General features: G+C 35.0%; 1 pseudogene; it reads right to left on the reverse strand.

The window, feature by feature from the left end:
- The window catches only part of LOC107621448, a 29825-nt pseudogene that overhangs the window by 4973 nt on the left and 5093 nt on the right, over positions 1 to 19759 (reverse strand).

Below are 19759 nucleotides of genomic sequence, written 5' to 3' on the forward strand. Positions count from 1 at the left end.
ATTAGTTAAAAATGACAAATACTTAAAAATTTTTAGATTTAAATTTTTGAAATAACAAAAATTATATATAATAATCACGAAGGGTATTTTAAAAAAATAAATCCGTATAATAAACTCAAATCACATGTATATACTAGATAAAGAGATAGATGATGATAGATATAAGTCAATAAATTATAATCTTTACTATACGTGTGATTGAATTTTAAATATATAAATTTACATCTAAAATGTTTTCATTTTATTTTTACCTCCAACCAAATATATGCTTTAAGATTAAATTCACCTTCAACATCAAATTTGTGCTTAAAAAAACTAGATGAAAATAGAGGTGGGCTTGATTTGGCAACTACTCCAATAATTCATATATAGGTGATAAAATCGGCTAAATATGTCAAATTGACCTGCCAAATTAGCTAAAATAAAGGCGAGTCAAACAGAAATTTTGTTTTTTTGAAAGACAATAAACTCAACATACTCGGTGGAGCATACAATAATAAAAGACGCACAATAATTCTTATGTCATCTCCAGCATAGCCATCAACAACATGAGTTATTGTTACACCATTCCTTTGAGCTACAAAACGATCTAGCGATACATTCCATCACGACCGTTGCCTTATTCTAAAAAATGAATTCATTTCTACACAGCCAGATACTCCATATAACTGAGAAGAACCCCACTAACCATGTTTTACGCTCGTCTTTTCTCATAGACATCATCCTCCAGCTCTCAAAATGTTCTCTTATGGATCTCGATATGCACCATGCCCGACCCACCTGAGTAATCCACGCACACCAAACCTGCCAAGCAAACTCACACGTAACAAATAAGTGTTGGACAGATTCAACGTCCTTGTTGCACATCACACAGATATTATCATTCTGAGCAATGATGCCGAAGTTACTCAAGCGATCCTTTGTATTAACTCGTCCTACTAGTACAAACCAATTAAACAATTCAACTCTAGGGGAACCAGTCCTTTCCAAATACCATTTGTGAACTTGTAAGAGAGGATATCATCCGTCAGAGTCTGTTCCTGCAACACCTGCACAAATGAGTTAGTAGTATAAACACCTTTCTTGTCAAACTTCCACACCACTTTATCTGATACATCTGCTATCAATCTCACATCATGCAAAATATCAAGCATTTGATTCAGGTTGTCAATCTCCCATTGGCGGAGTTCCCTCCTCCATTAGAAGTTCCACACCCACTCTATCCCGTCCTAAAATCCACAGTCCCCAATAACGAATCTTTTGTGATTTGAAACCAAGAAAAGTCTCGGAAAGGAGTCTTTCAACTTCCCCGACTGTAGCCAAGTATTTTCTCAGAATCTGGTTGATCTACCATCACCAACTTCCATGGCTAGGCCATCAATCATCTTTTATCTGACACTTTGCTCTTTTATTTGCAAGTTACATATTTCTTTCCACAGACCACCTTTTACTGGTATTTAACTGATTTTAACCGTATAAGATAGAATGACTCCTTGGACCAGTTTAAATTTCTTTTTAATATAAAAGGTGATTGAGGATTACAAAATTATTTGTTAATTATTGAAAATTAAATTGAAATTGTATTTTTTAATTTTTTTTTGCAGTAGTTTGAAAATGAATATTGTGATGGACAATTTTATTAATGTTAAGAATTTTAAAAATAAAAATCTAAAAAAAAAATCATGTTATAATTTGATTTTTTATGTGTGTTTGAATTAGATCAAATTTTCACGTTATTTTTTATTAAATTAATTTTAATTAATTTTACTATTAAAAAAAAATAAGTTAAATGAACTAACTCTCGAGACCAATCCACCATAAAAACGGAATGAATGTTGAAATTAGGCCGATTTTATTTTGACGATCAAGTTTGCTCTACTACAAGAATTTGAAAAATTAATGATGAATTTTTGCGAAAAATATTTTGTCACTAATCCGTCACTAACTTATGAGAAATTAGTAATGCACTAACGATAAAATTAATGAGTAGTCACAAAATATTCGAACTTGAAAAAAAGTGACTGATTAGTGAGAGATTCACGAGTAAATTTGTTTCTCGCAAATTGACTTTTTGTAACTAAAACAAGAACGAGAAAAATTTTTTCGCTAATTTATCACAAATTAATTAGTGAATGACAATGTTCTAGCAAATTAGTCACTTAGGAGTTTAATTGAATAAAAGTAAGGTAGCGAGGGATATTATTGTCACTATTTCATCGCAAGTGTTTGATATACAATTAGCGAGAAACAATTCACACACTAGTTCGTCGCTAATAAACTTTGTGCCAAAAGGCTAATTAGTGAGGAACAATGTTACTAGCTAATCCGTCACAAAGACTTGAAATGCATTTTGCGATGGACAATTTCCTAGTTAATTTGTCACCAAAATTTTTATTTTTTAGCGAGCAACTAGTTTCTCACTAATTTGTCGCATAATATTGTAAAATTTAAAATTATGGTAGCGACAGAAAATAGTCGTCGCTAACTCGTCGCAACAGATAAATCATTCAGTTAGGGAAGTGTTTCTTGCTAATTAGTCGCTAAGTAGCGAAAAATTTGCGACCGTTTAACAACTGACACACTTTGTTCGCTGATTTCAAGTCGCTGATTAGCGGGCGAAGTATATTTGTCGCTAAGTTGTCGCAAGTTTAATTTAGCGAGCGACTTGACAACTGCAATCTTGTCGTAAAACAAAAGCTATATCCCACCTATTTTGTAGCAAATTACTCCCTAATCTCGTTGAAAATTTGTCGCAGAGTTATAACAAATTCAAAGCTAATCGAGAAAATTTTAGAAGTAACTAATCGCAATTGAGTCACTAATCAAAAGCTTATTTAGTGAGGAATTAATGACCATTTGACAACTGATAGACTTTTCTCGCTTATTTCATGTTGCTACTAATCACTAACCTCTATATAAATCCATGGAAAATTCATGAAAAAATTGAAGCAAATTTGCCAAGCACGCTAATATAATTTGTCACAATTTTGTCACTAATTTAAAGCAATTTTAAACGAGAGAATAATTAAAGTCCCAAAGTTGTGACTAATAATTAGCTAGCTAATTTTTAATAATTAATAACTTACAATATTCTAGTAAGATGTTAATTTTCAAAAATTTCACAAACAACTCAAATCAAAAGCTTTTCTTTAAAAAAAGATTATTTTTTCAATTAAATCACAAATTTGTTGTTATTTTAATGGGAAGTTTACTATTGATTTGAATTGAAGTTTAAAATTAATATAATTTAAAGACAAGTATAAAAAATTTAATATTTTTAAGAAATAGAGCATAATGTTTGATAATTTTCAATCATAAAATATATTAGAAAAATATATAATAAAAAAGATAATTAAATTGCTATATATAAGGATTTATTTACATATGATTGTATCAGTTTTATTATTAATTAGAATCATTTAGGAATTCATTCAATAAAGATTAAACCGAGCTAACTTTTGAATTAATTAGGATCGTCAAAATGGGCTAAATTTGTCAGACTAGCTCATTTACCTGACTTACATAGATGGATATTTGACTCTAAAATCAAACTCGTAAAAATGCAAGTCTAAACGACTTAGTTCGATTAACCAAAAAAAAAATAGCGAATTAAGCTAGTAGACTCTCGGGCCAAATAGATGCCTTTTTTTTTCAAAATGAGCTAGTACATTTTTTGTTTTCTATGGACCCGACCTAAAATTTGATTAGCCACCTAAAAAAAAGTAACACAGTTAACTTAAAAATATTTTTTTAGCTAATATTATTTTTTTTAATTGCTCACTCCAAAAAAATTGGAGTTTTTCCAATATCATAAAAAACAAAAAAAAATTTAATCGGGTTGGACTCTGATCATAAATTTTTTGGGATAGTTAAAAATTGAAGCACATGAATAAAGAATTTTCAATAACTGAACTACACTACATTGATACAAGAAGTAATCAATACCTATGTATAGAAATAGATTAAGAAATATATACCTTTACTATTTTTGGTTTTTCATGGTATTCCTTAACCTGACAAGTCAAGAATTAATCCGCTACGGATTGAAGTTCTATTTAACAGTTTGTCACTAACCAATAAATTATTACATACACATAGATGAGATTCAAATGTGGAATACTCGCTTACTAATAATTTTGTAACAAAAAAATAATGAGAAAGTATTGGGAACCAATACTAATTGTGTACAATGTGTACAATGGATTAAAAAAAGGTAAATTATAATTAAAAATTAGATTATTAATTAATTATTTAATTTTAAATTTTAAAATTTGAAAAATTAGGATTAGCATTTAAACCCATTCACACTACGTACGGTTATTTCTAATCTTGCTGTAACCTCCAATACACGTCCAAAATTCACCGTCATCTTTTCCGATCCTCATCTCGCGTCACTGAATTTCTTGCCGGCTATACCGACGCTGCCGCATCCTCCCACCGACACCGTCCTCACCTCCACCGGTCAGCTTGACGCGCCTCGCCCTCCGACGCTCAGCCTAACATTGCTACCGCTGTTTTTGCGCCTCTCTTCCGAATTTCTCCCATTCCTTCATGGCTCTTCTCACTGATGATACCACCATGCGCTTCTTCTTCTTCGAATCCAAGCATGGTTTAGCTTCTTTCATGATTTGAGCCCTATGCTTTACAACAGTGCCGCTTTAGTCATGCCTAGTCTTTCACAACTATGTTTCACCACAATAGTTGTTTCTTCTATTTATTCATCTTCTTCTTCTATTTTATTGATCAATTTAGGATGGTTATTTTAATAGGTATGCGGGTGGTTATTTTAATTTTTATGTAGATGATTATTTTGATTGGATTGGATTTAGTTATATATAATTAAAATATGTTAGATGTTCAATTCATTAGGTATGCGGATGATTATTTTTATCCTTAAGTGGATGGTTATTTTTACTAAGGGTGAGTGGCGTGTGGCAAAGGCAAACCAAGCAGCGGTGGTAAAATGGGATGATTATTGGTGAAGGTGGGGTGACCGTTGTAAACCCCGTAAAATTAGCGAATGATTGCCAATAAATTAAATTTTAATAAAATAAATTAGAAACATAAATTTTATACCAAAATAGGATAGAGCAAATTAAAAATAAGAATTTTGACACTAATTTCAAAGAATTTGACTCGAGATTGGGCCGAACGGGCCGAACCGGTCGAACTGGACTTGTGGGCCCAACTAACCCATCATACTTAATGAGCTTCAGCTCATTATCTTCCCCATTCAGCAATCAGCATGCATACACGCTGGTGATATTAAAAAGGGGGAAGAACATGTATTAAGTTCACAAACCCTTAATCAAGATTCAAATCCACGTAACTTTTGATTCGAAACTCCGATTGATGATCCGTTTGCGGTCACGCGATCGTGTTGTCGAGCTCTACAAAGCCCAGAACCTTGGGAGGTAAGAAAACCACGTTTTCTTCCTCAATTTCTTCCCTTTCAGTTTCAAAATCTATGAGCAATTATGTTAAAAATTGTTAAATTTCGGTGTTTAGGTTCGAATTAGCTTGAGGAACACGTTCACTCTTGCTTATGTAAAGCTCGGGTAAGATGAGAAAACCATAACCCTATCTAAATTTTGAATTTGGGTAATGGATATTGAGTTGGGTATATATATATATATATATGTGTGTGTGTGTGTGTTGTATACTTGTATTAGCTGGTGTGTTTGTAAGTGGAACTTGATATTGTGGATATTGGAGACCTTGAATTGGTGTCAAGTCTTGGTGATCTTATGAATTGAGGAGCTGTGTATGTGGCTTAAGTGTTGCTTTGGACAATAAATAAAAGCGGCCAAGGTATGGTTTAGGTTTCGCGCATTTAATATGTAAGGCTCTGTGAAAACTTAGGCTAGAGAACTATAGGATAAGTTGAAATGGTTAAATATGTTAAATGGTTAGTTTTTGTGATGTTGATGGATAAATTGATGTTGGATTTGTGTTGAGCAATTGACTATGTGGGTTGAATATATATATATATATATATGCTAGTATGATGATGATGAATGAAGGATTTATGGTTATGGCAATGTAATGATATGGTTGAGATTGAGTGGTGTTTATTTGGATTGGTTAGTATTGACATAATGAATAATGTTGTAATGATGGTCGAAGAATTTCATGATAATGGCAATATGTGTATTAAGAGTACTATGTTAGTTTGTGACTAAAATTTGTAAAGTTGGGTGAAATGTGATGTAGTTGAGCTAAGGTTGTAAGAATTGTTGTGCTATGGTTAAGGGCAAGTTATATTGATGGTTATGGCATGTTGAGTTGAGTGGAAATGAGTTTTGAAAGGAAAATGTGATTTTGGTAAAAATGGGGTTTGGTATAATTTGGTAAAATTTGATTTTTGATAAACTTTGATAGTCCATAACTTGCTCCTCAAATTTTGGATGAAAGTGAGGTTTGTTTTGATTTAAAGAATGTTTTATAAGCTTGAGATTGATATAAGGTTTGCAGAAAATCGAATTCTGTAGAGGAAGTTATGGATGCCGGAAATTCGGTGTGAAAATTTGAAAATTTTAAAGTTGCAGCAGAATCTGGTTTTCTGGTGTGTGCCGACGCACACTGTTGTTCGCACGCACCCAACAGAAGCAGAAATTTTGCATGTGCGTACGCACGCCTTTGTGCGCACGCACACCTGGTGAGTTTCAGAAAGTGTGCGTACGCACGCTCTTGTGCGCACGCACACACTAGGATATGCTTTCTGTTGGTGGCGCTCGCAGGGAGTGAGGCGCACGCACACCAAGTAATTCCTGGCTAGTGTGCGCACGCACGTATTTATGCGCATGCACACGTTCTGTTTTCTTGTTAAGCTGTGCGCACGCACACACTCTGTTTTCTAGCACCTGAGTTTTTATGATCTAAACATGGTTTTAAACCCCTAAACCTCTAGTTTTGCCCTATTAACCTTAGATTTTGATAGTAAGCTTAGTACTTAGCGGAAGTTAGGAATTTGAGGTAGCTTGGAGAAGAAGACAAAGGTAAACATGATGAAATATTAGAAAGAGATGTGGATGTTAATTGAAGTTATGATGCCATGGCTTTGGTGAATGATTAAATAATGATTATGAATATGAAATGGCTTATGAATAATGATATCTGAGATACGAGTTTCCCTGGGTAACAGAACTGTGGCTTACCACCATGTTTTCCAGGTTGAAACTCGATACTCTGTTGACCCTACGTCGTAAGGGTGACCGGGCACGTATAAATTCCCGGGTATGGATATCCCCCATTGAGTGATATATAAATGAATGTTTGAATGATGAATGAATGAAAAATCTATGCATAGACTCATAAAAATGCGCGACGAGGGACCGTCTAAGATTTTCGGACTTGTTGGGTTGGCTGGATAACCGACAGTTGAGCCTCATCAGCCATAGGACAGGCATACATCATGTGCATTCTATTTGGTTTGTTTGCTTTGCATTACTTGTTATATAAATTCGTATAAATTAGTGACGAATTTTTGCGAGAAATATTTTTTATCACTAATCCGTCACTAACTTGCGAGGAAATAGTGACGCACTAACGACAAAATTAATGAGCGGTCACAAAATGTCCGAACTTGAGAAAAGTGACTGATTAGCGAGAGATTTACGAGTAAGTTTGTTTCTCGCAAATTCAGTTTCGTAGCTAAAAAAAGAGCGAGAAAAATTTTCTCGCTAATTTGTCACAAAATAATTAGCGAGTGACAATGTTCTAGCAAATTAGTCACTTAGAAGTTCAATCGAATAAAAGAAAAATAGCGAGGGATATTATTGTCACTATTCCGTCGCAAGTGTTTGATATACAATTAGCGAGAAATAATTCACACACTAGTTCGTCGCTAAATAAATTTTGTGCGAAAAGGCTAATTAGTGAAGAACAATGTTACTAGCTAATCCGTCACAAAGACTTGAAATGCATTTTGCGATGGACAAATTCCTAGCTAATTTGTCACCAAAGTTTTTATTTTTAGCGTGCAACTAGTTTCTCGCTAATTTGTCGCATAATATTGTAAAAATTCAAAATTAGGGTAGCGACAGAAAACAGTCGTCGCTAACCCGTCGCAACGGAAAATCATTCAGCTAGGGAAGTGTTCCTTGCTAATTAGTCGCTAAAGGGGAAATACGGATATTGAATGCCTAGGACCTAAGTAGTGAGAAATTTGCGACCGTTTAACAACCGACACACTTCGTTCGCTGATTTCAAGTCGCTGATTAGCGAGCGAAATACATTTGTCGCTAAGTTGTCGCAAGTTTAATTTAGCGAGCGACTTGAGTTAGATTTACTTGGAAACATATGAATGTGTGAATCGATATTATCTGTTTCGATTTATGTGTAGTTAAAGCTCACCTAGTAAATCTATTTAGTCTAATTCGATTTACTACTAAAATTTGTAAATCTAATTACCCTAATTCGATTTCTATACAAAATGCCTTTGGGCAATTCACATACCATTTCTTGGTTTGGATGATTTTGGTAATATTTGTATGTATTTTGTTTATTTAAGTATTTTACCCAAAATGAGCTAAATTTGTCGGACTAGCTTGTTTACTTGACTTAAATAGATGGATATTTAACTCTAAAATCAATCTCGTAAAAATGCAAGTGTAAACAACTTAGCCATAGTTATCAGAACTAGACTGGCCGGCCAGTTCGACCAGAAAACTAGTAAACCGATGTCCTATCCGGTTTGGTTCATTATTAAGACCAGACCTGCAATTGACTTGGTCAATAGCGGTCAAATAGTTAAAAACCAGATGATTTTGTCACGAATCGGACTCAGTTTAGGCAGTTGATGACCCAGACTTCCTCCTTGATCCGCGTGCTCCACACGTAGACTAGTGGGGTGTGGATCACTGTAGGAGCATCTATTTGAATCCCATTCAAAAGTGGCGTCTCTAAGGTTCGATCCCTATCACTGCGATGTTATTGCTGCTGCCGCTGAGGTTTTTCGCCATCACCAGAGCTGTTGCCATCACTAGAGCTGTTGCCGGGACAGTTTGGAGTTGCTGCTGCTTCGTTCTGCTATTACCGTAAGTATCTCGGTTTTGGAACTCTTGCCGTTAGTATTCTGTTATGTGTTATTTAGGATTTTTGCGACATTTATGATTTAGGATTGAATTATCGAGGTTGTATGTTGCGATTAGAGTTGTTGTGATTGCTGCGAAAGTGGTTTGGAGCTGAGGTTGCAATTGCTGCAATGCCGCCGTTGCGGGCCGAAAGAAAATAGAGTTTTGCCGCGTAGTTGAGTCGCGATCGAGGTAGGGGCTTTTTATACAAACTAATTTATTTTAAATTGAAAATGTTATAAATAGATATGACTTGCTAAATGTATTTCTGGTGATTATGTAAGTCTTATGCATTATCTGATTTGTCTTGGATGAATTTGGTTGTCTGTTGAATTGAAATAATGTCTCACTTTGTTAAATGGAGATTTCTAATTGTTTTTATTTGAAATGATCTTTAATATTTGAAAGTTTGAATTTGGTCTTACTGAAAACTGATTTGGTCTTGAACCCATTAGAAAGGGGTTGCGGAAAGGTTTAGTTGGGAAGGTCCAAGTTTTAGGGGAGATGCTGCTGAGCCCTATGGTTGATGATATCATCTGTCGGTTATCAAGCCAACCCGACATGTCCAGTAGCTAACCCGGGCACAGTCTCTCTGTTGCGTATTAATATCATTAGAGGGTATCTGCGCCCTGTCGCCATTAGAGGGTATCGGTGCCCTGTCACCCTTACAACCAGAGAGAAAACACATCTAAAGGTTCTGATGCCTTTTATCAAGAACCTGCATTTGCTTGATGATGTTTGTAAGAACAATATCTAGTGATGGTTAAAAGTTTAAAACTCATGAATGTAACACCCTAATATTCAAATCCTTATGCTCGAGTCATAAGTCAATGATATTACGGTGGTACGACTCTCAGGTGGATTTTTAATATATAAATATAGGTAATTTCGAAAAGAGTATTAATCGAGAAGCCTGAAAAGAGTAGAAATAAAATCGCGAAGACGTATCACTCACGTTTTGACAACAAAAGATAAACCGTGAAGCCGAAAACGATATACGGACAAGGCGTAGAGGAGATTAAGAGATAGATAACAGATAGATATATATAACATAATTAAATAGCCACTAGTCGCGACCCGCGAAGTTTAGGCCGGCTAGGGTACAATATGAAAGTAGATGACAACAGTATATCCTAATCTCTCCCAAGGGAAACATAAGAGCCTCTATAGGCAAGTTCCAAAAGAGTTCAATACATAATATAATCTTTTCAAAACATAGGTGGAGAGATTCTAATCAAACACAAAGTAGAGGAAATAAAGATCTTCGCCGTCTCCCAGACGACCCACAACTCACTTCTGAGCACTGCACGCGTGGATGGCCAAAAACTCATCGACGCGCAAGCATCATACGCGCGAACGCGCGGGTTGAAAAATATCCAAATGGCACGCAAGCGTCAGCCACGCGTACGCGTGGGTGCTCTTGTGCCCAGGCACAAAACTGGCACGACCCTGGCACAACTCTCTGGAAAATAGCTGGGCATTTGGTACAGCGCATCGGCCCTCCCTCATACTTAATACACTTCCATTCCTCGAAGTCTCCCGGGGTTCCTTGACACATACGAGAAAACCTGAATAACTCCTCAAATTTATCCGTATACTCAGATACGGACATTGTACCCTGCTTCAGCTGCAGTAATTCAAGTTCCTTGACCGTTCTAGCAGAATTCGGGAAGTACTTCTTATAAAATTCTACTTTGAAGGTACCCCAGGTGATAGGATCATTCCCCTGCTGCAGGAGACGTCGGGCCCCTTGCCACCAACGCGATGCTTCCCCCGTGAGCAGATAGGTAGCAAATTCAACACATTGTTCTTCAGGCACCAACTGCGCATGCAGTGCTCGCTCCATGGCCTGAAACCAGGTGTCAGCTTCAGTCGGATTAGTGGTTCCCTTGAACTTAGGTGGATTAACCTTTAAGAAAGTTGCCAGTGTCATCGGGCCCTGAGCTCCACTTTCGCCATTGCCATTATTGTTTATCTGTTGCCCAAGAGCCTCCGCAGTGGCCTGCATAGTAGCAGCCATATTCTCCAACACTGCCATAAAGTTTACCGGGTTATTCGGGTTGATTTCCGATTCCTGAGTACTAGTACGATCTCTCTCACGTCCCCGACCAGGTCCACGAGGCGCCATCTGGTTCCTATACACACCAAACAATCGATATCAATCGGAGCTCCGTAGCTCAAGTTATGGTGGTTTGAAGATCAAAGAGAGTTAGGTTTTCTCTCTTCTCTTCTCTCTTCCCAATTTCAGCGCCCAACACCCCTTCTTTAGGGCAAAATGAGCTGAAATGCTCATAACTAATGTTTATATATGTTGGGTCTTGGGCCCACTTAGGCCCGGTTCACTTATTTTTGCACATTGGCCCAATTTTGGGCCAAAACCTTTAAGATTAGCGCTCTAAATTGCACTTTAAATATTTCTACCTTCCCTAATTATAGTTCCTCATTTATTAATCTTATTTACCCATAATCAATTTCCTCAGCTGTAGTACCAGACAGATCTCAGCCGGTACTGCCGGTCAAAATTCCACTGCGCGCTTTTACGCAGAAAACTATGTTTTCCGACTCGGAAAAATTCACTGAATCCAAATATCATATTTGAATTATCAAATTCCAATTGCCAAATCTTCCAACCATATTCGCTCTTATTTAACTTATTATTTAATTAATTTCGGTTAGACCGGGTATTACAATGAAGCTATTGATTTTTGTGATTTCAGATCCAATTACACATCATTGCAATGCATGAATTATGTGAATACACAAAAGGAAAAGGATTTTCTGCGGGATTTCATGCTCACTTCAATATTGAACATATGAACATAACTTCGGTTGAATTGTTTCAGATGTATGATGATCACAGAAAGAAAGGAATACTTGTGCCTACCGAAAAAGAGTTTTGAGACTATTATGCTCTCCTTAAATTGGATAAGCATCCTGGTTATAAAGTAAGTTGTCCTTTGTTGTGCTCTTATCTTTAATGTTTCACTGGCAATAGAAAAACCTAAGAAAATAAGTTATCCTAGGTTGAATCTGCAGAGCTATTCCTTAATCTCGCTAAAATGACTCTAGAGACAAGGCAGACTCCAGAAGTTCTACTTGCCTATGATGTAGCAAGGTTTGTAATTTTAAATGGAAATTAAATTATTTACTTTTTTTTTTTAACTTAGCTTGATTATTATTAGGGGTATAGTGGTTTCATTTGATTTTGACTTTAGCTTGAGTATTGGGTCTTTATTGATTAATTAATCAATTAATTAATTAATTCAAGACAATTGATTTCTTTCTATTATTGATTAAAAAACTTTCCGATGAATTAGCGACTGTTGTGTTTGCCTCACTGATCTGCGACTTGTAATTAGCGAGGAAAGCATTAGTTGCTAAGTGGTAGCTAATCCATCGCAAATTATATTTTGTGTCAGATTAGCGATGATTTTACGACTCTTTTTGTGGTAGCTAATCGGCCATATTCTTGTAGTGTGTATATATGTTCTCAGTTACTCAGCTTTCTCTCCAAGAAACTTGATTATTTTGTTCCTCATAGAGGTTGAAGGAGAGTTAGGATCTTATTTCTGTATTTTGAGTATTTTGGGATACTTTTATATGTATGTAAATATTCTCCGACCAGCATTGGCTTCGCAGGCTGAGTCAGGAGCTAGTTTCTCTGTATTCTTGACCCTCTTTTAACTCTTTCGCTTATTCATATCTTTAACCTTTAGGTTTCTTAGCACGCAAGTAATTTCGTTTCTTGAGCATTGCGCTTTTTATTTTACAAATTTTGTTTTACCCATTTTTCAAGGCTCCTAGTTTATTATATTCTTTCTACTATTATATGTATGTATTTTATTTTTAGAGATCGTAGCACCTCGCCACCTCTGTTTTACATCCTAGGTGTAAAGCTCTGTGTGGTAGGGTGTTACAGCCGCCGGTTGAAATAGAAGAGAGTATTGGAGTGAAAAAAGTTGAAGTAGATAGTGAGAAAAGTTGATCCATAAGGAGGAAGCATCTCCGAAATCTCAACCGTCCTTTTATCATTGATTTCACACCTATCCAGTAACACTTTATTTATTCTGTTTTTATGCGTTTTTCCACAACAACTATATTTTCTATCCGCCTGACTAAGATCTACAAGATATCCATTGCTTGCTCAATCTGAAAATCTCCGTGGGATCGATGCTCACTCACCTGAGGTATTACTTGGATGACCCGGTACACTTGCCGGTCTATCTGTGCGAATATTGCGGAGTCAATTTCGTGCACCAAGTTTTTGGCGCCGTTGTCGGGAATTGTTCGAGTTTGACAAACTACCGGATTATCTTGTTGCTTAGGTCAGGTACTTTAAGGTTTAGTAACTCTCTTAATTGTGTCTTTTGTTTTTTTTTTCAAATTTTTTTTTTCAAATCCATCTTTTCTTTGTCTTTTGGTTGAGTCTAGTGTCAATTCTTAAGTTTGGTGTCCCGTCTGTTTTTATCTTTTTCTTTAGAATTTTCGAATTTGCTCTTGAGTATTCTTCTTGGTATTCAAGTTGTTCTTGTTTCTTTTCTTGTTTTGATCTTAAAATTTTTAAGTTTGGTATCTTTTAGTAGTTTTTCTTTAAAAATTCCGAAAAAGCTAGTGTCTTTTATCTAAAAATTTTAAGTTTGGTGTCTTTTGATAGTTTTTCTCTTTCTTCATTAATTCAAAAAATAAAAAATAAAAATTATTTCTTTATCTTTCTTTAATTTTCGAAGATCTTGTTTCTTTTCTTATCTTGATTTAAAATTTTTTTAAGTTTAGTGTTTTCTTGTTAGTGAAGTCAAATTTCAAATTTCAAATCTTATCTTTTTAAATCTTTTTAAATTTTTTCTTTTAATTTGATTCTTTCCTATCTTATCTTTCTTTTAAATTTTAAAATTTTAAATCTTTTTAAATCTTTACTATCTTTTCAAATTTCATTTTCAAATCTTTTTAATTTAAATCCTATCTTTTGAAAAGAAGTTAAGAGAGATCACCTTCTTTTTAAATCTTTATCTTATCTTTCTCTTTTAATTTTAAAACTTATCTAACGTACTTTCTTTTTTTTTTTAAATCTAAAACTTTTTCAATTTCAAATCTTTCTTTCTCCTTTTTCTTTAATTTTTAAATCTTTTTAGTTAATTAGTTGTCTTAATTTTTATTTTCCTTTTTTATTTTTGAATTAAATAAATAAATAAAATTCAAACAAAAATATTTTAATTCTAATTTTCAATTTTATTTCTAATTCTCATACCTCCCTTCACCATGGACCCAATTGGGAATGAACAGTTCAGAAGAAATTTGGGGTCCTATATGGCTCCCACTCCTGACTTCTATAGAAGAAGCATCTCTATACCTGCCATTAGAGCAAATAACTTTGAGCTTAAACCTCAGTTAGTCTCTTTAATGCAACAAAATTGTAAATTTCATGGACTTCCACAGGAACATCCACATCAATTTCTATCTGAATTCTTACAAATCTGTGATACTGTTAAGACCAATGGAGTGGATCCTGAGGTCTATAGGCTTATGCTTTTTCCTTTTGCTGTTAGAGACAGAGCTAGGATATGGTTGGATTTTCAACCCAAAGAAAGCCTAGACTCTTGGAAAAAGTTGGTCAATGCTTTTTTGGCCAAGTTCTTCCCACCTCAGAAGATGAGCAAGCTCATGGTGGAAGTTCAAACCTTCAGATAAAAAGAAGGTGAATTCCTCTACAAAACTTGGAAAAGATACAAACAACTGATCAGGAGATGTCCTCCTGACATGCTCTCAGAATGGACTATCCTAGGCATCTTCTATGATGGTCTATCTGAGATGTCTAAGATGTCCTTAGACCATTCTGCTAGTGGATCACTCCACTTGAAGAAAATGCCTGAAGAGGCACAAGAACTCATTGAAATATTTGCAAACAACCAATTCATGTACACTTCTGAGAGAATGCCTGTGAACAATGGGGTAGCTAAAAAAAAATGAGTCTTGCAAGTTGACACTCTGAATGCCATATTGGCTCAGAACAAGATCTTGACCCAATAGGCTAATATCATCTCTCAACATTTGACTGGAATGCAAGCTGCAGCTGGCAGCACTCAAGACACCTCTTATAATGGAAATGCTTATGATCCAGATCAACCCACGATGGAAGAGGTGAATTACATGGGAGAGCCTTCTGGAAACACCTACAATCCATCATCAAAAAATTATCCTAACCTTTCATGGAGAGATCAACATAAGCCTTAGCAAGGCTTTAATAATAACTAAGGTGGAAGAACCCAGAATAGGTTCAATAATAGACCACTATTCCCACCGTCTCAGCAACATATGGAGACTTCTAAGCAGAGCCTCTCTAACTTAGCAACCATAGTCTCTGAACTCTCTAAGACCACTCACAGTTTCATAATAGAAACTAGGTCCTCCATCAGAAATCTGGAGGTATAAGTTAGTCAGCTGAGCAAGAGAATCCCTGAGATCCCTCCTAACACTCTTCCTAGTAACACTGAAGTAAACCCAAGAGAAGAGTGCAAGGCCATCACTATAGAAGTTGAGGCCGAACTTGAAGGGGATACTCTGGCGTTGAACGCCAGTAAGGAAGTCCCTACCGGTGCACAATTTGGTAATGAATCTCCAATTTCATTCGTAGCCTCTCCCTCCCTCAATTTTTCGAAAATTATTAGAGTGGTGTTGAGATTTTACTTCTTTGATGTATTAGGACCCGATTAGCTTAAGAAAAATATTCACTCTTATTTATGTGACACTTAGGTAAGGTGAAAATTCTAGAACTCTAGCTATTTTTTTATTTGAGTATGTTGGTTATTGAGTTTTTGGGTATATATATGTCATATATATGTTAGGTGTATGTATGTGTGATATGAAGTCTTTGGAGCCTTTGGAAGCTTGGGTTTTGGTGCTGAGTTGCTGAAAAGTGGTGTTGAGGGCTTGCTTTTCGCCTAAGTGGTATTGAGGGCATGCTTTTCGCCTAAGTGGGTTGCCTTGGGTAATACATTAAAATCGGCCAAGGTATGGTTTAGGTTTCACGTATTTAATATATAATGTTGAATGAAAACTTAGGCTAGATGACCATAGGATAGGTTGTAATGCATGAAAATGTTTAATGCTTAGTACCCTTGATGAAGGTTATGATGTGAATTAAATATGTGTTGGATGATTGTTGTTTATGTTAATAATAGTATGTTAATTGGTGAGTTGGCGATGGATGATGTGATGATATGATTATATATATATTGAGTAAGTAGTTGGTAATATTATTGATGTAAAAATGAGGAATTTAGGTTTGAAATTGTGTAAATATGAAGTATGGTTAAAAGGGGTGTGATGTGAAAAATATAGTGCTGTGTTGGTGTGCTGAGACATGTTATTGTGCTGAATATAGGTATAAAAAATGTGGATTTGAGTTTGGTTCCAATGAAAATTGAGGTTTGAGGTTTTCAGTAAAACGGATTTTTGGCCGAACTTCGGTGAGCCATAACTCGGCTTCTGAACTCCCAAATTATTTCAAACTTATTTTAAATGAAAATTGGGTCCGTGAAGTTTACGTTGTTCAAAGAACGGATGAAAAATGTTTTAAAACGAAAAATTTATGCGCGTCGGAAGTTTGGTACTAAAAACTAAAACTCTGCAACTTAAAATTTTTCTGGTTCTGCATAATTTGCGAACGCGACCACCACATGCGACGCGACCATTCCATTCGAGTTAGGCGTTTCGCATACACAGGGTGGTGCATGCGTACAGGAGTAATGGATTTTAAGGGGGTTACGTACGCGACCACTTGCACGCGACGCGACCAACCCATTCGAGTTAGGTATCTCGCGTACGCGAGCAAGGTCTTTGCATACGTGACGCCCCTGTTTTTAGCAAATGAATTTTTGTAAAAACCTCTATTTTCATTCTTTTAGCCTTAAATCATAGCAGTAATTCTAATAAAAAGATGAAGGTAGGAAATGAAAGTAACTTGGCATTGAAGCAAGGTTGAAAATTGATGAATTATAGATGAAAAGGTGAATACCTGGAGTGCATGTATGGTGCTATGACTTCGATGATATGAATATGCAATTTTTTCAAATGATTATGAATATTATTTGGCTTATGCACTCAATTATCTGAGATACGAATTTTCTTGGGTAAAGTACCATAGCTTGCCATCACGTGTTCCAGGTTGAGACTCAATACTCGGTTGACCCTACGTCGTAGATGTGACCGGGCACTTATAAATTTCCGTGAAGGTTGATCCCATTGAGTAAAGTTTTATATATGTATGAATTATGATTGAAAAGAGAAAAAGCTATGCATTGACTCATGAGGATGCACGGCGGGGGACAGTCCAGGGTTTAGCAGCCGGACTTATCGGGTTGGCTTGATAACCGACAGATGAGCCTCATCATCCATAGGACATGCATACATCATGTGCATATTGTTTGCTTGCTTGTTGTGAATTAATTGGGAATGCCTAATTTATCATAATATGCTAATTGTTATATTTGCTATCTGTATTACTTGTACTCTACCTTTGTTTGCCTTTGTCTGCTTTTTTGTCTATGCTAACTCACCAGAGATGGAGATACGGAAGAAAGCTGGGAAGACTTAGTGTTAAGGTTAAGCTTAAGCTAGGCTTAGATATCCTTAGAAGACCTCCTGTTTAAGGTTTCTGTTTTTTAGTTCTTTAAGCTTTATAATCCAAGTGTCGGCATTCTAGGATTGCCTCTGGTATTCCCAGGACCTTATATCTTATGTGCGTGGCACCTTTACCATGCTGAGAACCCCCGGTTCTCATTCCATACAATACTGTTATTTTTCAGATGCAGGTCGAGAGACACCTCGGTAGGCGTCTGGGGTTCGCAGCGAAGTGGATATTTTTGGGGGCCTACTTTTTGATATTTTGATATATGTATGTATGTATGTATGTATGTATGTATGTATGTATGTATGTATGTATGTATGTATGTATGTATGTATGTATGTATGTATGTATGTATGTATGTATGTATGTATGTATGTATGTATGTATAGACTCTCCCATGTATTTATATATATTTTACTTTTGAACCTCTTAGAGGTTCTACGGAGAACCAGGGTTTTAAAACATGTATTTTGGGGTTATGGATTATATATTGTATGTAAATATTTTCCGGCCAGCCTTAGCTTCGCAGGCTGAGTTAGGAGCTTGTTATTTTATATTCTTGACCCTCTATTCCTGCTTTCTGTTTAGTTATGCTTATACACCTTAGTTTTCTTCATACACAAGTAATCTTATTTCCTGAGCATTGCATTTTTTATTTTGCGATTTTGCTTTATCCGTTTTTCAAGACTCCTCGGATACCGTATTCCTTTCAATATTATTATGTATATATTTTAATCGAGAGGTCGAAATACCACACCACCTCTGTTTTACGGCTTAAGCATAAAACTCTGTATTGTTGGGTGTTACAAACACCTAGTTCCAGTGGAACAAAATAAACGATGTCGAACCAAGAGCACTCCCATTATACTAGAAAAAAATAGTGGATAGAAGAATCCATAGCAAATCTAATTGTGTCTTTCAAGTCGCTCGTTGCTTTTATCATTTCGAACCATGTTTTATTCGAATCCAGTATGTAATTGAATTAGTTCAATTATGGAATTGCGAATAGTTTTTATTCAATCGATACATAACAACCCATCCTTTTTACTTCTTTGTTTTTTGAAAATGGATAATTTTTAAATCTAAAAAGAAAGTAAAAAAATTTCTTTTGATATTGTACGAATTATTAATATATAATATTATTATATATATTAATATTATCCATCTGTAAATGATTCGGAAAAAAATAGAGTTTGACGGTTGATATAGATTCAAAAGCGACTCTATTTAGGTTATAAACGAATGATAAAAAAAGAATTATTTTTATTCCGAGTTACAAGTTTTATTCAAATAGGATATGGATCATGAATAGATATGCTCTAGGACGGAAGAATTCGATCCTCCGAACAGCGAGACCAAAACCCAATGCCTTATCAATTGGCCCATTTTTTGTTCAACATTCATGGCACTATTAATGGTATTAGTTGTTCGTCAATTATATATTAAAAAAAGTGATTATTATTGGAAGTTTAATATCCGTATAGATATATAATAGAATAAAACTGAAATTATTGATCATTACACATAGTTCAATTAAGATATTATATAAAAGTCTCATTTTTAGTTTGGTCTATATTCATATTTACTCTATTTTTTATTCAAGTAGTTTTCTATTGGCAAAATTACCTAAAGCTTATGCTTTTTTGAATCTAACTCCTTTTTCTTTTATCTTTTGTTTGGTAAGTTGCTGTAAGTTTTTGATAAAATAGACAATTAAAATAAATATTCTAAAAAATTCAAAATTTATTTGTAACTAAAAATTAGAATATTTAAAAAATTTAAAAGATTAGATAAGTCTTATTGTGTGAATCCTCTATTTAAATATTGAGATTTTTTATAAACAAGAAAAATCTGGACAATCTCATTGTTTCCTCATTCTTACGTTTTTTTCCTAGCAAATTCTTTAGACCTTTTGTTGCCAGAGATTTGGTCTATATATATAGAAACATAAGTTTCTACAACTAAGAGCATTCTCTTGTGTTGTAAGGAGACCAACTCTCCCTAATCAATTAAATAGGGGGCAAATCTCATTTTTTGAAATTCAAATAAATCAAGATTATCT

Source organism: Arachis ipaensis, chromosome B10 (assembly GCF_000816755.2).
Source record: "Arachis ipaensis cultivar K30076 chromosome B10, Araip1.1, whole genome shotgun sequence".
Classification (NCBI taxonomy): domain Eukaryota; kingdom Viridiplantae; phylum Streptophyta; class Magnoliopsida; order Fabales; family Fabaceae; genus Arachis; species Arachis ipaensis.